Below are 7401 nucleotides of genomic sequence, written 5' to 3' on the forward strand. Positions count from 1 at the left end.
CAGATGACACTAAACTCTGCAGGGTAATTAATACAGAGGAGGACAATTTTATATGACAGGATGAATTATGTAAACTAGAAGCTTGGGCTGACAAATGGCAAATGAGCTTTAATGGGGATAAATGTAAGGTCATGCACTTGGGTAGAAGTAATAAGATGTATAACTATGTGCTTAATTCTAAAACTCTGGGGAAAACCGTCAATAAAAAAGACCTGGGTGTATGGGTGGATGACAAACTCACATTCAGTGGCCAGTGTCAGGCAGCTGCTACAAAGGCAAATAAAATAATGGGATGTATTAAAAGAGGCATAGATGCTCATAAGGAGAACATAATTTTACCTCTATACAAGTCACTAGTGCGACCACACTTAGAATACTGTGCACAGTTCTGGTCTCTGGTGTATAAGAAAGACATAGCTGAACTAGAGCGGGTGTAGAGAAGAGCGACCAAGGTTATTAGAGGACTGGGGGGTCTGCAATACCAAGATAGGTTATTACACTTGGGGCTATTTAGTTTGGAAAAACGAAGGCTAAAGGGTGATCTTATTTTAATGTATAAATATATGAGGGTACAATACAAAGACCTTTCTGATGATCTTTTTAATCATAGCCCTGAGACAGGGACAAGGGGGCATCCTCTACGTCTGGAGGAAAGAAGGTTTAAGCATAACAACAGATGCGGATTCTTTACTGTTAGAGCAATGAGACTATAGAACTCTCTGCCGTATGATGTTGTAATGAGTGATTCATTACTTAAATTTAAGAGGGGACTGGATGCCTTTCTGGAAAAGTATAATGTTACAGGGTATATACACTAGATTCCTTGATAGGGCGTTGATCCAGGGAACTAGTCTGATTGCCGTATGTGGAGTCGGGAAGGAATTTTTTTCCCCAATGTAGAGCTTACTCTTTGCCACATGGGTTTTTTTTTTGCCTTCCTCTGGATCAACATGTTAGGTCATGTTAGGCTAAGCTATCGGTTGAACTAGATGGACTTAAAGTCTGCCTTCAACCTTAATAACTATGTTACTATGTTACATCTGGGACATCATGTCTCGCACCATCCACCAACGTCACGTTGCACCACAGACTTTCCAGGAGTTGGATCAGCCTGTAACTTCATTTTCCACTTTGATTTTGAGCATCATTCCAACCTCAGACCTCCGTGGGATATTAGTTGTGATTTACGTTGATAATTTTTAGGTTTTATTGTTCTCAACACATTCCACTATGTAATGAATAAAGATTTACAACTGAAATATTTAATTCAGTGATATCTAGGATGTGGGATTTTAGTGTTCCCTTTATATTTTTGAGCAGTGTATTTATATTGTTTATTCTATGCTTTCTATTAGGTATTAGTTATTGGTTATATTTAAACTTTATTAACAAATATATGTTTTATCTATGAATAATATATCTTTATTTATCTGCACATCAGCTGTTTTTCCTGCAATAGTAGTGAAATTACCTATTGTTTTGCTTGGAATCCAAAGAATCTGTCCAGTGTAAGTGGCTCTGAATAACTGTGTTCATTATGTGTTGGCCTGATATCCAGGATCTGTTTAGAAGATAAATCACAACCCAGTGGTGATAAATAGCCATGGATATTCTTCATTTCCTTTGAATCAAATATTGATGCACAACTTGTAAGGAAGAGGTTTAAGGTACACATGTTGCATATGCACAATAGCTTCATCACTCAGTTTATAATGGAAATACATCAACTATCCCGGTATTTTTGACAGCAAATATTGGGCTGCAGACTCTGCTATTCTTGCTGTCAAAATTACAGAGAATGTAGACGGAGGCTCTGAACCAAACTGTCACGAGAGCCTAATAGTTCACTGGATTGAATGTGTCACATTTTAAATGACACCTGGTTCCATTACATCTTTAAAATGTCTTTCAAACTGAAATTGGCCTTAAAGCTTGTCAGAGACAAAAAAGATTGTAGATTGTAAGCCTCATTAGTGAGTCATGGATTTGAATGGTATTAACCTATGTACGCTATTGTGGATTATGTTAGCTCTATATGTGCAACAATAAATATCTCAATAAAACATCAATATGATATATATGATTTACAAGTTATGATGGGAAAGATTGCAACAAAAGTGATATTTCTTATCGGAAATAACATATTTTTCACTATTTCAATACAGTTGTTTGATATACTATCACCGTGCACTTTGAGCTCAAAACATAAGTGGCAATACATTTCATCATACATTTCTATGGGCATCAATTGCTTGTTTTTCTATTCAAATCCCTTAATCCTTTCAAAACAGAGTGATATTGATGAAGCACAGTCATTACTGAGACTGGGGCCACATCTATATATATAATTGTCTAAGGGTTTTTCTGTCTGTCTGTCTGTCCTGGAAATCTCGCGTCTCTGATTGGTCGAGGCCGCCAGGCCTCGACCAATCAGCGACGGGCACAGCATGGCGACGATGATGTCATAAAGGTTGCCTCGACCAATCAGCGACGGGCACAGTCTGGCGCGAATTCGCCTCGACCAATCAGCGACGGGCACAGTATCAACGTAGATGTCATAATGGTTGCCATGGCGACGATGATGTCATAAAGGTTGCCTCGACCAATCAGCGACGGGCACAGTCTGCCGCAAATTCTGGAATCATCATTGTCCATATACTACGGGGACATGCATATTCTAGAATACCCGATGCGTTAGAATCGGGCCACAATCTAGTACTGTATATCTGCTCCATCATGCTCAGTTATAAATCCTTGTGCAAGTCAATCTAATCACAAATGATGCAAAAATCCATACTTTGCAACCAGGCTTTTTCTCAATTAGTCCCATGGACTGATGCAAGGCTTGATCACAGTAGTGCATGAAGCATTATGATGTGGCCTCCAAACTGGCAGCTCCAATTGTCTATCGCAACAACTCATGTGCCGCACAGGTGAGAATGATCTGATTGGAAATAATGAGATCAGTTTCCCCATCAGTTTCCATCCAACAATTTTGTTAAACTCCATATGTAAATCACAGAGCTCAAGATATACAGTATGTCAGTCAAAAGATCCGCCATCAGTAATGCATTGTTAAACCTTTAAAGGGATTGTCCACTACTAGGACAACCCCTTCTTGATCTAAATGTTTGGCCCAAATAAAATAAAAAAGCTTATACTCACCTGCTGTGCCGGCGCCATTCCAGTGATGTCCGCATTCGCGGTGCTGGGGCTCTCGTGCAGTTGTTGTGACACGTGAGCCTGGTGCCCAATCAGCTCTGGTGTCACTAGCCTCGCCTTCATAAGAATTGAACATGAAGAAAAGTCCGAGATCAGATGCAGCCCTGGCTTCCTCTTAATGTTCACTTTGTGCAAAGGTGGAGACAGTTACGCTAGCACTGAGCGCTGGGCTTACGTGTCACAACAACCGCACGAGAGCCCTAGGACCGCTAGTGCCGACACCGCTGGAATGGCGCTGGCACAAGAGGTAAGTATAGGCTTTTTTAATATTTTATTAGGGCCAAACATTTAGGTCAGGAACAGCTTGCCCTAGTAGTGGACAACCCCTTTAATGACTGCACACTGTACTTTGGCTTCTTTTTGTATTACTGTTTATAAAGAATGATGTAATAAAACAAAATTCTAAGACAAAACAGAAACGTGTCAATCAAAACACAAACAACGGATTTAGCATAAAACACTATTTCTTGTGCATATATTTGATAAAGTTAAAAAAATACCTTAGCTAAGTATCCACATTCAAATATTTTTTATTTTGTAGATAGGATTTTTTTGTTATGTACCAGACCAATCTCCCTCGTATGCCAGTACAATGCTGCCCATAATGCATAGAAGAAAAAAATAGTGCTATTATCAATATAGTGGTGAAACAAAGACAAAATTCTAATATTATTTTGTAATGCAGTGAGCTTAACATCCGCTTAAATCTTTAAGGAAACCAATGAGTAGCTAGGTAGCCACCTCTCTCTAGTAGCTGTAAAAGCGAGTGAATAGCGTGGGGGAACAAAAGCAAGCGCACTCAAATATTATACATGGTAGTTTAAAAGGGTGGCATGCAAGTGCGAACCATTCATGTCAGAAAAGCACACACATTGCGTTTGCGCCACCCTAAATAATCTACCTCGTATTATAGTTGAGTGCATTTACTTATGGTGCCCCCGCACTTTCATATCTACTTGTATTTTACATTGCTGACCAGGTATTTTGTCCAACAAGAAAGTAAAAAAAAAAATCTATGTGACATGCTGTGATTGGTGCTGTCTGTGATCGTGAGGTCACCTCTGGATATTGACCCTTTTTTTTGCAACACTAACATGTGCTCTTCCCATGGCTGCAGCACTCTGATCAGTATTGCTGCTGATTAGACTCTACACCAAGGGACTTTTTTTGCAATAAGTAGAGTAGCGCACGTCGCAGTGTTATTGACATCTGATTTTCTTGTGTAAAAAAATAATAGTAGTTAATACAGAGTAGCTTTATAGGTAAGGAGGTAGCGCATTAAGGGTCGCAATGTTAGTGATGTCTGCTTTTCATGTAGAAAAAATAAAAGTGCTGAGTAAATATATAGCTACATGCCCCACACAATACTTGTGTAAAAGCAACAGTTATACACACATGCCCTCTTGTTAGAAAAATAAAATAAAAATGACCCATTTGTCAAGAAGATGCTATTCATCAGAGGAGGCATACACGTTCCTTACCTCCGACATGGATTCAGGCACTGAGGATGATATCAAATTCCATAAGCACAAGCAGTGGTTTTCCCCCACATATGGCGAATTGGTGTTGTCAACAGAAATTGCACAACAAATTGTACGGAGCATTCTCTCCTGTTACCCTTGTGAAAGTGCAAAATTTGGGGACTAAAGTAAACATTTTTAAGGGAAAAAGTTAATTCAATTTGTGATTTAATTCATGTGAAACACCTGAAGGGTTAATAAATGTATTGAATGTGGTTTTGAGCACTTTGAGAGGTGCAGTTTTATGTCACTTTTGGGTATTTTCTATCACACAGACCCTTTAAAGTCACTTCTAATGTGATGTGGTCACTAAAAGAAATGGTTTTGTAAATTTTGTTAGAAAAATTAGAAATGGGTGATTAACTTTTAAGCCTCCAACTTACTAGCAAAAAAATATGCTTGAAAAATTATGCACTGTTTAGCGGCAAGCAGATGCTCCTGGGACTAAGTCCTGCTTTTCTGCTACTGAGCATGCCCAAGGGACGTCCTCTCATTGGAGGTAGTGGGTCACTTGCTCAGGTCCTGAAGCAGTTCCAATTGGACCACTAGGAAGGTCCTGGAGAGCTTCCTCTATAAAAGAATTGCATGGCCGCACGGTCATGCCTAGTATCAACCTATGTTCATGTATATATGACCTTAGCTACCTCATGGTCTTTGTCAGCATGTGCTCAGGGTCAGCTGTAGGCCGTTAGAATTCCGGCTCCTCAAGAGAAGAGTTTGTGTGTATGAATTCAGGGCTGGCGTATAGCCACTAGAATTCCGGCACCTCCGGAGAGGAGTTTTTTACCTGCTCCATTTATGAGCTTTGATCCCCTGTGAGGTTAACAGGGCACAGTGTCTTCTTTAATCCTGGCGACTAAAGCAACAGTGAAAGTGAAGTAACAGAGTTCGCTCCTGTGCAGGCCGGGTGAAGGGACCCGTGTCTATTCAGGTGTAGTGCCGCTGTATAGTGCCGCCATTTACTAACAGCAGGTTCCACTCCTGCACGGTGGATCCCGGGCTGCGAACGCACCTATTCTACCTCAATATTACCTTAATTGTACAAATTGCAAAAGTGTCTAAAATATGATATGTGGTGCAAGTCTTGAAAGACAACTTTTTTGATTTTTGATTTTTATTTTGATAACTTAAAATCATCTTTCTTATTTGAAACTGCAGTATGTTTCTCCTTACCTCTATATAATTAAAGCAGTTATAGATTTTGGATAATCCTATTTTGGTTAAACAGTTACCTGCAATTAGAGTGATTACAGTGTATTCTGTGGCTGTGGCCCAGATATCTGGTCTGAAAACCAGCAGCATTTGCTTGATTTCCCTCCAATATCCATTAAGCATTACATGAAACCCAATTAAAGTGAACTTGACAGCATGTGTTTACATATGGAAGTATTGTTATGACTGTAAACTGTATGACTGTGTTCCCCCTATTAAATGTTTTGTAGATGTCTGATGTTTCAGTCATAAGAAATCTCCCACAGTATGACAGTGCCCTTGACCTTCTTTTTCCAAGTGCATTGACATGCCTGCAATGCACATCCAACTTAACTGGCATATTATTTCTACACTCGATTTCCCATGATTGGCATATTGCATCTCTATAGAAAAAATATATAATTTTTATTGGGGGACAAATGCCTTTAAAGCCATGCCACTACTTTTATATCTAAAAACCTGCGGACAGATTACTTTTCAATTGATAGACTATCCATTTAATGCATAAATAAGCTAGGTCCTCATAGCAATTTTTATTTCTATAGTGCCATCCTATTCTGTAGCACTTTAAAAATTCAGAGGATGCTTGTTTAAAGTGCCCAAGTGAGGTGGTCATAGGCGAGTTGCATAAAAACAATCAAACTTTTACTTGACAACTGCCAGTCTTTACAAACAGGCATCTTAATATATACTTACCTTGTAATGTCTTCACATCCTGTTCTGTCCAGAAGTGTCCGGATCCCAGAATTGCAAGAGGCTGAAGTTCACCGACCTCCATATTGGGACAGCCAAGTGATGGGTGTCTCAATATGGAAACTGCTGGTGGTACCAGCCTCTTGCGCGGTACCACCAGCGGAACACCGTCACACCACACACAAACACACACACACTGTATATGCCGTACGCACTACACACACAGACACACACTGTATATGCCATATGTACCACACACACACTCTATATGCCGTTCGCACCACACACACTGTATATGCCATACGCACAACACACTGTATACACCGTACGCAGCCTCTTGCGTGATATCACCAGCGGAACACCGTCGTGAACACGCCGCCACCTGGATCAGCCAAATGATTCACTGACTGCAACCATCTTTGTACAGGATGAGCGCATGCACAGTTTTAATGTGACCGCTGCTATCTGTCTGCACAAAGATGGCGTCGGTCTGATTTACTGCGCCTGGGCGAATTCCACGCAGGCGCAGTGAATCATTCGGCTGATCCCGGCGGCAGATGCGTGATGTGTCTATAGGTCACATTAAAGGGGTTTTTCCACTAACGAAAGTTCATTTTAAAAATTGTCTGTGTCTGACTGTGTACAGAGCATTTCCCATCTCCTAGGCAGGGGAGGAAGCAAAAGACAATACTGACATTACAGCAGGAGATCACAGAGGATTTCTTTAGTCAGGTAAAATATTTCACTGACTTTT

The sequence above is a fragment of the Ranitomeya variabilis genome, chromosome 2 (assembly GCF_051348905.1).
Source record: "Ranitomeya variabilis isolate aRanVar5 chromosome 2, aRanVar5.hap1, whole genome shotgun sequence".
Lineage (NCBI taxonomy): Eukaryota > Metazoa > Chordata > Amphibia > Anura > Dendrobatidae > Ranitomeya > Ranitomeya variabilis.